The sequence below is a fragment of the Triticum dicoccoides genome, chromosome 3B, assembly GCF_002162155.2.
Source record: "Triticum dicoccoides isolate Atlit2015 ecotype Zavitan chromosome 3B, WEW_v2.0, whole genome shotgun sequence".
NCBI lineage: Eukaryota > Viridiplantae > Streptophyta > Magnoliopsida > Poales > Poaceae > Triticum > Triticum dicoccoides.
The window spans coordinates 5,164,498-5,180,041 of NC_041385.1; the positions used below are offsets into that span (position 1 = coordinate 5,164,498).

The 15,544-nt window shown below is 48.5% G+C and overlaps 1 pseudogene; it reads right to left on the reverse strand.

The window, feature by feature from the left end:
- Window positions 1-2,089: 2,089 nt before the first annotated feature.
- LOC119274197 lies at window positions 2,090-14,054 on the reverse strand (annotated as a pseudogene).
- Window positions 14,055-15,544: the final 1,490 nt, after the last annotated feature.

Here is a 15,544-nt window from a genome sequence, read left to right on the forward strand (position 1 = left end):
TCTTCTTACAATTTGGCAAATGTACACTTTCAGTCTCATGTAAGCAGTGCGTGCATGCATTGTATCCCTTATTTGACAGTCCCGAAAGGTTACTAAGAGCAGGCCAATCGTTGATGGTTACGAAAAGCAACGCTCGTAGGTCAAATTCCTCTTGTTTGTGCTCATCCCACACACGGACACCACCCCACAGCTGTAAAAGTTCATCAACTAATGGCCTTAGGTACACATCGATGTCGTTGCCGGGTTGCTTCGGACCTTGGATGAGCACTGGCATCATAATGAACTTCCGCTTCATGCACAACCAAGGAGGAAGGTTGTAGATGCATAGAGTCACGGGCCAGGTGCTATGGCTGGAGCTCTGCTCGCCAAAAGGATTCATGCCATCCGTACTTAGAGCAAATCTTATGTTCCTTGCGCCAGCTGCAAAATCTTTGAACCATCTGTCGATCTTTCTCCATTGCGTTCCATCTGCGGTGTGTCTCAACTCCCCGTCCGACTTACGGTCCTCTTTGTGCCATCGCAACAACTTGGCATGCTCTTTGTTCCTGAACAGACGTTTCAACCGTGGTATTATAGGAGCATACCACATCACCTTGGCGGGAACCCTCTTCCTGGGTTTCTGGCCCTCAACATCGTCACCAGGGTCATCGCCTCTGATCTTATAACGCAATGCAGTGCATACCGGACATTCATTCAAATTCTCGTATTCACCGCGGTAGAGGATGCAGTCGTTGATGCATGCATGTATCTTCAGAACCTCTAAACCTAGAGGGCAGCCAACCTTCTTTGCTTCGTACGTACTGGCGGGCAACTCGTTATCCTTTGGAAACATATTCTTCAACATTTTCAGCAAGTTTTCAAATGCCGAGTCAGCTACACCTGCCTCTGCCTTCCATTTCAGCAAATCCAGTGTGCAGCCCAACTTTTTCAGACCATCATCGCATCCGGGGTACAGCGCCTTTCTGTGATCCTCTAACATGCGATCCAAATTCTCCCTCTCCTTTTCAGTTTCGCAGCGTCTCCGTGCATCAGCAATGGTCCGACCAAGATCATCAACGGGATCATCACGTGCCTCTTCTTCACCTTCCCCTTCACCTTCAGCATCCTCCATGAAAGTATCACCGAAATGAGCAAGATAGCTTTCATCGATGAAATCATCCCCTTCTTCATCTTCTTCCATTATAACCCCTCTTTCTCCATGCTTGGTCCAACAATTATAGCTTGGCATGAAACCGTGCCGAAGCAGATGCATGTGAACATCTCTTGAGGAAGAGTAACCCTTCTGATTCTTACAGATAACACATGGACAGATAACAAAACCACCCTGCTTGTTCGCATTAGCCACTACGAGGAAATCTTTCAAACCCGTAGTGAACTCGCCGGAGAGTCGGTTACCGTACATCCATTGCCGATTCATCTGCATTATTATAATATAAAATATATAATTAACCATCATGCATTTGTTAAACTAACTAGCTACAAACAATATAAATTAAACAATGAACTGCACACATGCATATTTTATCAATGACACACATGCATGAAAGGTTCAAGTTGCTAACCGCGATCGAGGAGGAAAAAATAAATGAGGAACCTCAAGTGTGGCTCCAACACTTCATATCATGTTTGTTTCACCCTCTTAGGGTATTTCATCAAACACCTTGTGTGCATAAGAGGAACCAAAAGCAAACCTACACCCCCTTGTGAAGCTTGTGAAGAGAAGTGGCACCAAATGGCTAAGTGAGTGTGCTGAACTGGTATATATAGGGGAGGAGCTTTAGTCGCGGTTGGCCTGGCCAACCGCGACTAAAGGCCTTTGCGCACCTTTAGTCACGGTTGGCCTGGCCAACCGCGACTAAAGCCCCTCACGTGCACCAGCTGGCCACCGAGCGCCCTGGGCCCAGGCCTTTGGTCGCGGTTCGTCTGCCGAACCGCGACTAAAGACTTCATTAGTCGCGGTTCCTACACTTTCGCGACTAATGGGGCTGGACGGAAGCCTCTTTTTCTACCAGTGCATCCAACACAGATATGCAGCCATACAGACCGCTGCAATCGCAAACCACACCCACGCATGACGCGTCGGCCAGGTCTGTGTGAGAGCAACCATAAGCTCGCACATCCGGCTTCAGCGAGAACGCCACACAATAGCAATCCAAGCAAGCACACGAGCAAACCAAACGCATGATCCAGCAGCACAAGTAGCGTTCATCATTCTCAAAACAGTGATGGAAGAAACACACCGCAATGCAGAGTTCACCTAGGCAACATAACATTGGAGACAGAGAAACAAAATGGTGAATAACGGAATACAATCATGAGCAGGTCAAGTGCTGAACTATTTTTTTTTTAAAGGAGGATGACCCCCGGCCTCTGCATCTGGGCGATGCATACGGCCACTTTATTAATTACTCTCACAAACCTTACAAAGTCATACAACAGTAAGACTAAAGCCGCCGTCTAAGCAACAAACTGTCGCTACACCTATCCAGTTGATGAAGGGGCGTAGATAGCCTGGGCCTAATATCAAACAGACATCGCAGCCAAGCCTACCATCTAAGACCTGAGACCCCAACCTAGCCACTTGCCGGGTCTGGGGCACACACTGGTCCGACGTGCTCTCAGAGGCCGCCGCCGCCAACTGCCACCACTCCATCTTCAGAACTGTACTGATGCATCAACCTTGCTCGGTCCAGCTATCATCGACGCCACCACGGCGCCCAACGACACCTCCTCCCTGCGCACAAACAGCTGAACACGTCACGGTCGCCACTGATTCACCTCAGCGCCATGCTGCCAAGTACCACCAGCCGACACAGCTTGAAGCCCTTGGAGGATCTGTCGTGCGTAGCACCTGCCGACCAGGCATGACCAAGCGTAGCACCTGTCGGTCAGGCATGAATTGACATCTCCACCGAAGCTCCGTGCAAGACGAAGCCGCTCCACCTCCTGCCTCTGACTTCCAGCGCTGCTCCACAAAACGATGCTCGCAAGAGAGAAACGACACCGCAGTGCCGCCATAGTCCGGTTTGGAACACCAGATCCTAGGGTTTCCCCCGGAGCAATACGAGTGGGTCGACGGTAGTAACATGACGATGCCTTCATCAAGGTAACGACGTGGAACGTCGTCATCGCCCACCGTTGGCTCGGTTTTCACCGACAACTACGTCTTCCCAACTCGCAGCTGGTGCCAGATGACGGATCCAGAGATCCGAACACCCAGCCTCAGGCCGACCACCTCTGACGGAAGAGATGACCACCACCGCCGGTTGCACCGGTCAGAACAGATCTGATCGGAGGTGTCGCCGACAAAACCACCAGGACCTCCACGCCGCCGTCGCTGATCTGAAGGCAGCATGCACGCCACCGCAGCCAAGCCGGCCGCCGGCGACCGGCGCCGCCGCCGCCGCCCGAAGGGCCATCCACAGCGCCCGCAGCCCTGGCCTCCGCCGCGCCAAGCCATCGCCTTCTGAGGACGGGCCGGCCTCCCGCCGCCTGCAGCCATCCGCCGCGCCGCAGATCCCAGATTGGTCACGCCACCACACGCCTTGGGGTCCGCCCCACCCCGGAGACGCGCGAGAGAGGAGATCCCCCACCACCGCCATCGGTCCCCGGGCTTAGCACGGCGGCGTCTTTCGGCGGCGGTGGAGGGAGAGGAGGAGGGAGTTTGCGGCGGCGGCGGCTAGGTTTCTGGCCGCCCGAGTCGCCCTAGGGGGAGGACGACGCGGGGGTTGCAGCTGCTTGTCTAGTTTTGCTGAACTAAAATAATAATGGATGGATTCACCAATATGCAAATAAATGATGTACCTGAGGACCGGAGACCCTAGGCAGCTTCTCCTTGTAGTAACGCGAGTGGACCGGCGCTTCGAAGTGGTCGGGGCAGTGGCCGGCGTCCCACTTCAGAGCGTCCCACACATCCTTCTCGATCTCGACAGCCGGCTTCTTCTCACCTTGACCACGGGAGCCCACGGATGGCAGCCTACGCAGGCTCCAGCATCCCCTGATCTTGATGGTCTCGAGCGCGGGTGCCATCATCTTGACCTCGCATATCTGTTGCAGCTTTGGGAGGTCGTGTAGATGGATGGCAGTCAGCTTCGGGAATAGTACACCATGGATGGTTATTTCCTCTGGGTATTCTATGTTCAGCATGAAGACGTGCACGAGGTCACCGCAGTGGATCATGTGGAGGGTCTTCAAGCTCGGGAAGGAGGAGACCCACACCGGAAGCACGAACTGCAGGCTGGGACAGGAGCGCAGGTGTAGGTGTTGTAGATTTTCAAAGGAGATGTAGCGGGTGTAATTACGGTTAAAAGGTCTACTCCAAATCCAACGGGCCATTAAGAGATCTGACGCCCAAAAGGTCTCAGACGACCAAAATCATAAGTAGCCGCTTGGAAGACGGTATCCAACTTCAGGCACCTCTCCACACGGCACCACTTAAGGTACCCACACGAATAACCTTGATTTGAAACAACAGCACGTATTGATACGTCGACGTCGTGCACATGCAGGGATTTAGCACATCCAACCAATTCACGTAATCCTCTTTTCAGTTCACTCTCCACATAGCAGCTTCCTTTAGCAATCTCTACATGCTGGTCCAGCTGTGTACTCGGAGGTTGGGGGAAAGCCTGCATCGGGGGATCTCCAACAATGCTGAGGACATCACTATATGGGCCTGCTCGAATAAGGTTCTGCAAGCTCTCTTGATCATCAGGACCAATCTTGTTCTTGCTGTCTGCTTCAAATTGAGTACCTCCACCGTACATAGGCGAGGAGGTGACATGGATATTGTAACAAAGATACTTCATATTTGTCACCCTCCTCGACCAACTGTCACAACGCCCCAACAGATCCTTCAAAGAGCGAGTAAGCCTCGCATCCCTAGCAACAACATGCACCTGTAACTGGCGGGGTTTCTTCTTGTTGATGGATGGCTGGGGACACACGATTCCAACTCGTGTGTCTATGCACACCAACTCCAGGTCAGGTTTTATATCAGAATCAATCTCGCGCACCGAAATTATTGCACGAAGATGCTTGCATCCTATTAGAAACAATCGCTTGAGCCTTGGGACTTGCACTACCATAGTCTTGAAGTCAAGTACCTTGATCGCAGTTCCAGAGAGGTCCAACTCCAGGAGGTTGGGTAGCCCACACAAAAACAAATTCTTCAATTGTGTGCAACCTTCTAGAGAGATCTTTGAGATTCTGATATCCTTATATTCTGATGTGGTCGACGGACGGAATTGTTTCAGAGGTAGCTCAACATCTTGTGTCCATTGAGAAGCTGGCCCATGTCCATTAAAGCTAAAGGATTCGAGGGATGAAGGAAGGCTGCCAACATTTTCCAACCCATAGCAACCATCTAGTACAAGTAACCCAAGGCTACTTGCCATTGATAGGCTTGCTGGAAGAGATTTCATGTCACTGTTGCCTGACAAGTCAAGTATTTCCATGCTTGTCTTATCTATAAAGGAGTTATCAAAATCCTTTGATATTATCCATTGACATGTTGGTTTTGTTATCCGAAGCCTCTGGAGGTTAGGCAGCCGATGTTGTAGGTTAGACATATACTGCCAACCTCTGACTCCTTCTATATTCAGCTCTCTGATATTAGTCATGATATCCATCTTTTCTTCAGATAAGATCTCATTCCAATCTGTGTAACGTAGGTCCAACACTGATATGTTGCATAAATATGTCCACTCTATATGATCCTTTCCTTCACATTTTTTATCATCTGTACAGTGGTCCAGTCCAAGGAATCTTATGCTATGGCATATTAGGAAAGGAGGTGATGCAAAATTGAAGGCACAACAACGGAGAACTAGCACGCCAAGCTTGCTGGAATGTTCAAAGAAGCCATTTGGTAAACTTGGTGGGCAGTCAGAGCATTCAAATGCCAAGAAGAAAGATGAGGTCGGTGCAGGTATAGTTTGCATTCCACTTATTTCTATATTTTTAGATGTGACTGAAATCCAACGGTATTACCCTTCTTTGTAGATTTCTTCATCTTTAAGTACCAGAAAAGGAGGCTCTGAATCTTCCATGAACTTTTTAAGCACATTATCAACCAAAGTAGCATCACACTCCCAATTTATCTCTCGATGCAATGCATTACTAATATCCCTTGCTTTATCTCCTTCTATGATCCCATCGGACATCCAGTAGTTGGAAGCATGAGCGGCCCAATCAAACTTTCTTTTAGTGGCATTGTGGAAATTATAACGCAAGAATAACTCATATAGACAACAATTTGCAACAACTGCTAGATCGATGTCCATCATACATGCAGCACGAGCAACTATGGCAGCACCTTGTTGTTGTAGCAGTCCATAGAACTTTGAACCTGGCAATTCTCTGATTCCTTTATAGACATAAACAAAATTATGAGTATATCTTAGCTTGTCTACTGCCTGTTCAAGGTCATGGTCCATGGTCAGCCAACTTCTGCTGAAGGTCCATATCATCATGTTGTTGCCATATCTTCCAAAATGAGGAATGCCAAAGGTGCTTAGGTCAATCTCTTCATCACTTCCATTAAGAAAAATCATCATCAATTTGGTGTCCATCAGTGCTTGAGCAATCACTTGCCCGACATTGTCTATATCATCTCTCGAACTTTCATCAACTCCGTTACAATCGTCCTCTTCATCTTGCTCATCTAGAATGGCCATTACAGAGCAGTCAAGGTCCAGTTCCTCTGCAATTGCCCTCTGCACTGCTCTTCTATTTTTCCACTCAGAGCAATCTATGTAAATTAATTTGTCAAAGCATAGTTCTGGAGTGGTCCCACTACATTGGAGCATTTCTGCTATGGATCTAAGAACAGGGGACGCCCCGAATCCATCCCAACCATGAAAATAGATGGTCTTTACGTAGCTCCCTCTTTCAAGAATTCGAAGTATTTCCTCTCTGGCACCATCAACGTCCGTTGAATAAATGTGCTGTCAAAGATGTTAATAAGTTAGAACACCTTTGCTAGATACAGAACTAATATAACTTATACCATTATTGGACAGAAGAATTGTTGTTTGAACACTCATTTAAATCACAATGACTGTTAACAGTCAGGCCTACGGCAAAGTAGCTATGCTGTGTATTTAGCAAAGTTTTAAATAGCGAGATATTATGGCAAATACTGGCAGGCTCAATAGTCAATAGCATGCTAACTTGGCATTATAGTGCGCTAAAGCGAAAAAATTATACACGATGCCGTTTTTTGCGTGATGCCCCTCCAAATGCTACAGCGTCGAGATTGTGCGCTATTTAAAAGTTCAATATTTAGGCATCCGGTCAACCTACTGGGTAACATATTTCCTGCTAGTTTACGCGCTGTCTGCTGAGCTTAACAATCTTTTTCTTGCGTACACATCTACATTCTTCTTATGTACACATCTACGTGTTTAGTTCAGGGTTTTTACCAACTAACAACATTTTCACACGTGGCCGTGTGTTTGCATGTGAGATACTCCCTCCGTTCCTAAATATTTGTCTTTCTAGAGATTTCAAATGGACTACACATACGGATGTATATAGACATATTTTAGTGTGTAGATCCACTCATGTTGCTCCGTATGTAGTCACTTGTTGAAATCTCTAAAAAGACAAATATTTAGGAACGGAGTAGTACATTAGCTTACGGAAATCTATAGGTTCAGGAGAGCTACCTGTGTATGTTCTGTTTCGTTTTTAGGTATGACAACTTCAAAATGCAACCAACTGGTCCAGTAACTTGTTAAGTAGTTTGTCACCCTTGGGCGCTCGATGCCGTGGTCAAGACGTGAGGCAGTGGTGCACGTCAGCTGGTCGATGATGGGCAAGGCCAGGCTGCCCTGACTTCTTTTTTTTGGCGGGACAGGGCTGCCCTGACTGTTAGCATAACTAGCACTTCCTTCATTCACTATTATAAGATGTTTTGGATGTTTTAATATGGACTACATTCGGACTGAAGTGAGTGAACAAACACATAAAAATCGTGTCTATACACATCCGATTCAGAAAAAGAGTTAAACCATCTTATAATAGTGAATGGAGGAGTATATAGTAAATATTTTTTGCATTTTCGGAGGGGTTGCCATGGCGCCCTCACTGGATCGCCCGGGCTATACATACTGGATCGCCCGGGCTATACATTTATAGTTTTGTATTACTGTGCCAAGGCCATTTCACAACCAATAACGTCGGTCCATCACAATGAGTGAGTAAGCCACTACGTGCGTCCATGTACTACTTTTGTGAACGTAAAATGCAGAAGAGTATTACCCATGTTGTCATAAGATCCCTACTCATGATGAATTCCTCTGACAAAGATCAAGAGAAAAAGCCAACAGCAAATTTAATAAATCTTCAACTGTTGAGGACTCATGATTAATCCCTCCATCGAAGACCAATATAGAGAACCAGCAGCAAATTTAACCAATGTTAAACTGATGGGGACTCGTGATGAATAATTCTTCTGTCAAAGACCAGGAGAGGAAAGCAGCAGCAGATTTCGACCAGTCTAACCCATCAGACCCCTCTTGTCACACTGCCTGCATATATATTTTGACCAGCAAATCATGTTACATTTGTGTTTCCCTGTTGGTTACCAGCAGTGGAGTGCTACTCACCAACACGCAAAGTTTATAGTATAGAAGAATTACTGAGAGAGGCGTTCTAACTGCTCTCTCGATATTTGGAAATTTCGGAAGATTTTGAAAGGAACCACACATATATACATCTAGACGTGATTTATCTGTCCAAATATATGTTCACTTGTGAGCTGCACCAAAAAAATGAGTGTGGGTCTACAATAGGGAGTAGTACATCTAGTATAGATCCACATATTTGTACCTTTGTTTAGCACGCAAAAGAGGACATATTTGTGCATGGAATTTACGTGTATGTAGCACAAGTGTATATGTAGTAGTGGCAATTTGTTTTTTTGAAACTTCAAAATGTCTTTTCCGAATCTTATTCTAAAATGAGCTCCAAGTGCCCCGAGATCATTTAGGGGTATTCAATAATGTACTCCCTCCGTTCCTAAATATAAGTCTTTGTAGAGATTTCACTATGGGCCATATACGGATGTATATAGATGCATTTTAGAGTGTAGTTCATTCATTTTACTCCGTATGTGGTCCATAGTGAAATGTCTCCAAAGACTTATGTTTAGGAACGGAGGGAGTATATTATAAGTTACGAAGAAAGGAAACAAATTGATGGTACCTTGACAGCAGACAACGGCAGCTTGACAGAAGGGGAACCCCGAGCTTCCGCTTCTGCACACTGCTAATTCAGCGAAGAAATGTGACGGAGAGCCGAGAGATGCACGCAGTAGTAGAGCAGATTGGGTCCTCCTATCTGTAACCAAAGAGTGCACGATTACTGGCTGCTCAGTGAGTTAGCATGCCATGGCCAATTTCACAACCAAGAATGTCCCTTATAATCTCAGGAGAAAGCCACTGCATGCATACTACTTTGTGAACATAAAGTGCACAAGAGTATTTTCTCTTCCAGAAGGCCACTTCTCGTGACAAATTCCTCTAACGAAGACCAGGAGAGAAGGCCATTGGCGAATTTAATCAATCTTCAACTGATGAGGACGGATTCACGATGAGTATATATTTTAGAAAAGGAGGAATCACCCCCAGCCTCTGCATCCGGATGATGCATGCGGCCATATTATTTATTATTCACAAAGACCTTACAAAGTAATACAACAGTAAGCCCGAGGCCACCATCTAGACGACACCTGTCGCTACTCCTATCCTCTTGATGAAAGCGTGCCGAATGTTCGGGCCAAATACCAAACAGACATCGCACGAAAGCCTAACATCTAACGCCGGATGCCCCGTCCAGGCCACATAGGCGGGGCTGGGTAACACTCCGGTCCGGCACACTATCAGTGAGTACCACACGCACATGCTGCAAAGGGCCGTCACCTCCATCTTCCCTCGATCCATCCTCAAAGCATGTACTGACGCATCGACCTTGTCAGGCCTCTCTGCCATCGACGCCACCACGGCGCCAGACAACGTCGACCTCCTGCGCGTGTCCCTCACCACACATCTGACGCCAAGCCTCCACTGCTCCATGCCGTCGAGAACCGCCGCCATGAATATGGAGAAAGAAACACCGCTCCACCGCAGCTGCCATCCGCTGGTCCTTCGAGCCCGAGTGCATATCCAAAAATGCCGCCCCCAAGGGGGTAACGACATATGAATGCCGCCGTCATCCGATCAACTGATCTAGGGTTTCCCCCGGAGGTATTGGGTGGGGTTGGGAACTTCACCTCGATGATGCCTTCATGAAGGAAACGATGATAAAGCATCGTCATCACCGGCTCCGGCCAATGACCGAAGACCAAGTTTTCACCCGGATCCATTCCAAGAAATCCACCCGACAACCTGTGCACTATCTCGACCGCCTTCAAAGCCCCAGACCTAGCCTCCTAGATCCAGCGACCAACCGCGACAGCAGTGCCACCGTAGGAGCCCTAGTGCACCAGCCACTGCCTGAATGTGCCACCACTAGAGCCTGGGAGGAGGGCTCCCACCCCACCTCGCCAAACCGTGAGAGCCACCGGGATGGATCCCGCACGCTCATCACCGTCTCTGATCTGAACCAATCCGTGGCCAAACCACGAGATCGCCGATGCAGATCCGCCTTGGATAGGGACTACACCACGCCATGCCGCCGCGGGAAGCCAGAGCTTCACTCGCCGCCACCTTCCAGGGCCGCCGCCCCGGGATCCAGCCGCCGCCGACAAGGCGCGCCGCTCACGTGCAGCAGGCCGGAGGAGCCCCCCCGATCCAGATCTGGACCGAGAAGCTGACCACGGCTGCCCCACGCCGGCACGCCCCGCCTGGCCGCGAATCTGCAGCCACCCGCACCTCCGCGCCAGAGGGCCGCCATCCGGCCGCCCTGGACGCATCCGCGCCGCGCCGCCCTGCATGGCTGCGCGCATCCGCGTTAGGGCGCTGTCCCGCGCCAGCCCCACACCGCGCCGAAGGAAGGAGGGCCCGCCGCCACCGACGCTGGCCGGGCTTTGCCCGGCGGCGCGAGCCGGTGGCGGCGGGGAGAGGGAGGGGACGGGGAAGGGTTGGAGGCGGTGGCGCGTGGGTTCGCCCCCCCGCTCGCGGGAGCGGGCTGGGCCACTAGCACGAGCTAAAAAAAATACTACTACAAGACCGCTCTGATGATGAGTATATATGCCTTGTCGAAAGCCAGGAGAGGAGAGAAAAGCAACAGATTTGGCCGAGTCTAACCCATCAGTCCAAGACCCCTCTTGTCACACGACCTGAATATATAAACAACAACATGTTACATTTGTGTTTCACCTTTTTTCCGCGAGATCAATAGTAGTTTATTCCAATATGATAGAGCTACAATCCATTGGAATAGTTCCTCAATACATGGGGTCCTCTCTCAAGCCACACAGCTGCGACCCGTTCCGAGCGACTGTACACTTGTGTTTCACCGTTATTAAACAGTGGTCCAGCACGGCTTACTAACAAGCGAAGTTTAAGGGCCTCTTTGATTTGAAGGATTCCAAAAACGTAGGAATGGGAAAATCAGAGGATTGCAATGTCATGCTTATTTGAGTCCTATAGGATTTTGGTTTCTTTTATTGCCTCTACAAAAAAAACGAATGATTATTTTCAAGAAGTCATGAGTAGATGCTAAAATTTCAATAGAATGTAGTAGAAATGAATCCTTAGGAAAATTCCCTATAGGATTCAATCGTACGAATCAAACGACCATCATAGGAAAAATTCCCAAGGACTCCAAATTCCTATGAGAACTCTTTGAATCAAAGAGACCCTAACATGGCAGGATTATTGAGAGATACGTCTTAGCTCCTCTCTTGGTACTCGAAGTTTCAGAATATTTTGGAACAAATCATACATATACATCTAATTAAATGTGATATACTTAACTGTAATTTTTTCTTATGAAAATGTTAATTATGAGCTTCTCAAGAAACAAATGCGTGGATCTAAAACAGTGAGTCTACATATATTATAGGTACACATACTTATAATATTTTTTCTAGCTCGCAAATAAACATATGCATTTATGGAAATTTACCGATATGTATATGTATGTTGGCACAGGCCCGTACGCCGAGTACTTTCCGGCGTACCTCGTACAATACGTTTGCGGCGACCTATGCTTTCGCCGTCGATCACACGTGCACACAAGCTGGCTTCTTCACGGAGATAGGCACGTATAAGTCTACCAACCAAGCACACAGGCTGGTGGATGCTTTTGACGAAGTCAAAGCTAGCTAGCTATGCACGTATAGCAAACCACCGCCGGATACTTGATCGATTGCTCTCGTCGGAAACTCACGCACACACGCGAAACAATACGAGGCGCTGATGGATAGCTACGGGAGCGTGTCGCTCCCGTTGATCTTTATTACTTTGCGATCTGAGTTAAGTTTACAGGGGAACCACGTACAGGTATATATAGTATCTATCCTACCTATGCACGGCCGACTCGGCCATGGCTACATGTCCGTGCCGGACTCAGTTTTGCCTAATCGTGATTATATCCAACAATCACCCCTCTAAGCACGGTGTCCTTACTTCACAGCTTGGACGCCGATCCTTCGCCGCATCTTCATGAACTTCTGTCATCCTAAAAATCTGGTTAGGATATCTGCAAGCTGATCATCGGTGCAAATATAGTTGACGCCAATCTTGCTTTCTTCCACACACTCCCTTATGTAACGATACCTTGTATCGGCATGCTTGCATCTACCATGATGCACTGGATTCTTCAATAGAGATTGTAGAATCGTCGTCAACGTTGAGCATCACTCGTTCTGGTTGCTTACCTGTGAGGTTACCGAGTAGTCTTCCTAGGCAAACGCGTTGACACACCGCGGTTGCAGCTGAAATATACTCTGCTTCACGAGATGATAATGCGACCACCTTCTGCTTTTGTAATAGCCAACTCACTATGCTTCCTCACAAGAAATATGCCACGCCCGAGGTACTTTTACGGTCGTCCACATCTCCTGCCATGTCGCTATCACTATAGCCAAGTAGCTCCATCATCTCCTTCTCTCTCAAATAGACACAATCGAAGTTTGTTGTCCCTTTGATGTACCTGAGTATATGTTCTACAACTACCCAATGTTCTGTCGTGGGTGCTTCCATGAAGCGACTCATTATGCCAACGGAATAGGCCAAGTCCGGTCTTGTATTCGTGAGATACCTCAACTTTCGGACCACACTTCTATACTCCATTGCACCGACCGCGGGTGCTTCACTTTTCTTGCTTAGCATAAGACGAGGCTTCATCGAAACATGACTTGGATTGCAATCTTTCATGCCACAGCTTTCAAGTACCTTCTTTGCATATGCCTCCTGGCATATTGTAATCCCCTCCGGCTTTTGTTGTACCTCTATCCCAAGGTAGTAACTCAAGAGCCCTAGATCAGTCATCTTGAATAGCTCCTCCATTTGTAGCTTGAAGTTTGCAATCACCTCTTCGTCTGCTCTAGTTATCAATAGATCATCCACATAGATGCTCACTAAAAGATGATTCTTGCCTTCACCTCGCTTGTACATAGCATGCTCTAGTGGGGCTTTCTCAAATCCAAGAGAAATCAATGTACGGTCAAGCTTAATATTCCATGCTCGAGGAGCTCGTCGTAGCCCGTACAACGCTTTGTGTAGCTTCAATACCTTGTGTTCCTCTCCTTCTTTGATGTACCCAGGTGGTTGTTGCACGTATACTTCTTCTTCCAACTCCCCAGTCAAAAACGTGAAGTTCACATCCATGTGATGTAGCCTCCAAGATTCTTGAGCCGCGAGAGCTATAAGTAGCCTCACCGAGTCCATCTTTGCAACTGGAGCGAACACTTCTTCGAAGTCCACATCTTGCTCTTGCACACATGATTTAGCTACGAGCCTTGCTTTATGCTTCACCAAGTTCCCTTCGGCATCTTTCTTGACTTTGTACACCCACTTGAGCTCCATTGCATTATGTCCACTGAAAAGGTCCACGAGCTCCCATGCTTTGTTGTCTCGGATCGACCCCAGCACTTCATCCATAGCACGACGCCAACACTCCTTCATATTTGCATCTTCAAAAATTTCCGATTCCTCGATGTGCAAACTTCGTTGCCCTTTACTTTTCATCTTCACCGAATTTACCTGAAGCCTTGCTTCTGGAGAGAGGTCCAACACGCGTTGTTCTTGTGCTATTGGAGAAGACACACTTACTTCTGAACTTGCCATAGTTCTTTTTCCTGGCGATTTTCCAACTCTACTACTTGCTGGGTTGCATCCCTGCTGCCCGTCACCTTTTTCTGGAGTGTTTCCAACTTCTAGCACTTCCACTAGGCTTCCACGTAGGCTCTTTGATGGAACTGCTGTATGCAACTTATAGTTGCCACCTCCGACTAGATTACTGGAGTGGCCGGCTCCTTCTTCTGGCCTGTGCGGAGGAGTACAATACCGTGCAGCGTCTATCTCACTACGGCTGTCTTCGAGTACTACAACTACTGGCCCTCGTCCGTGGTGACCCGGACGAGCGCGTGGACTGTCCAGAGTGACAATCGCATGTGGAGCTTCCCGCCTTGCATTGCCATCCTCTGACGTGACGCTTGCGGGCCTCGGCGTGTCGTTGGCCTTGTATGCGCCTTGCTCCGTGATACGTTGTGGTCTTCTGGCGCCACTACTTCGCCAGGTTCTAGCACAATCACACCGCCGCGCCCTGCGATATGTTCTTCTGGCGACACATCTTCGCCGTCTTCTAGCGTGACCGTATCATCACGCATTGTGTCGTGGACTTCTGGCGCCACTTTTTCGCCTGCTTCTAACGTGACAACACCGTCACGCCTTGCGTCATGGTCTTCTGGTGCCACGACTTCGCCGGGTTTACTGACGTAACCATACTGTCACGCCTTGGGTCATGGTCTTCTGGCGCCACGACTTCGCCTGGTTCTACCGACACGGATGCACTCACCGGACCTATCTCCAGCTGATCGTGATCATCTGGATCCTCCTCGTCCACTAGCTCGCACATCAGCATCATATCCCCATTGTCTCCTTCCTCGGCCATGAGCGCCCGTTGCTTCGGTGTTTCCTCGCAGTCAGCCTTGAAGTGCCCGAGGAGGCCACACTTATAACACCTTACTTTTCTGATGTCAAACTTCCTCCTCGGTGGTTCAGGTGTAGTCTCGTCATCCGAGTCGGTGAAGTTCTTTCTCGCCGAGCGCTGCTTCCCTTTCCCCTTCTTCTTGCCGCTGCTCGTGGATCCGCCTTGCTTTTCTTTCAACAGGGCGGTAAATTGCGCCTTTGTCAACATCAGGTGCTCACTCGCCTCCGCGTCGCCGAAACTGAGACGAATTCTCTCGTCGTGGGCCTTGAACCTTCTGACGAGATCCTCAACCGTGAGAGTTTTCAGGTCGAGACATTGCTCGATCGACGTGACGATCTGAATATAGCGTGCTGGCGCGGCGCGCTAAAATTGTCGGACGATCGCAACTTCTTCTAGGGTTGAACCATAGTTGCGTATGCCGTTGACGAGTGTCTTGAGA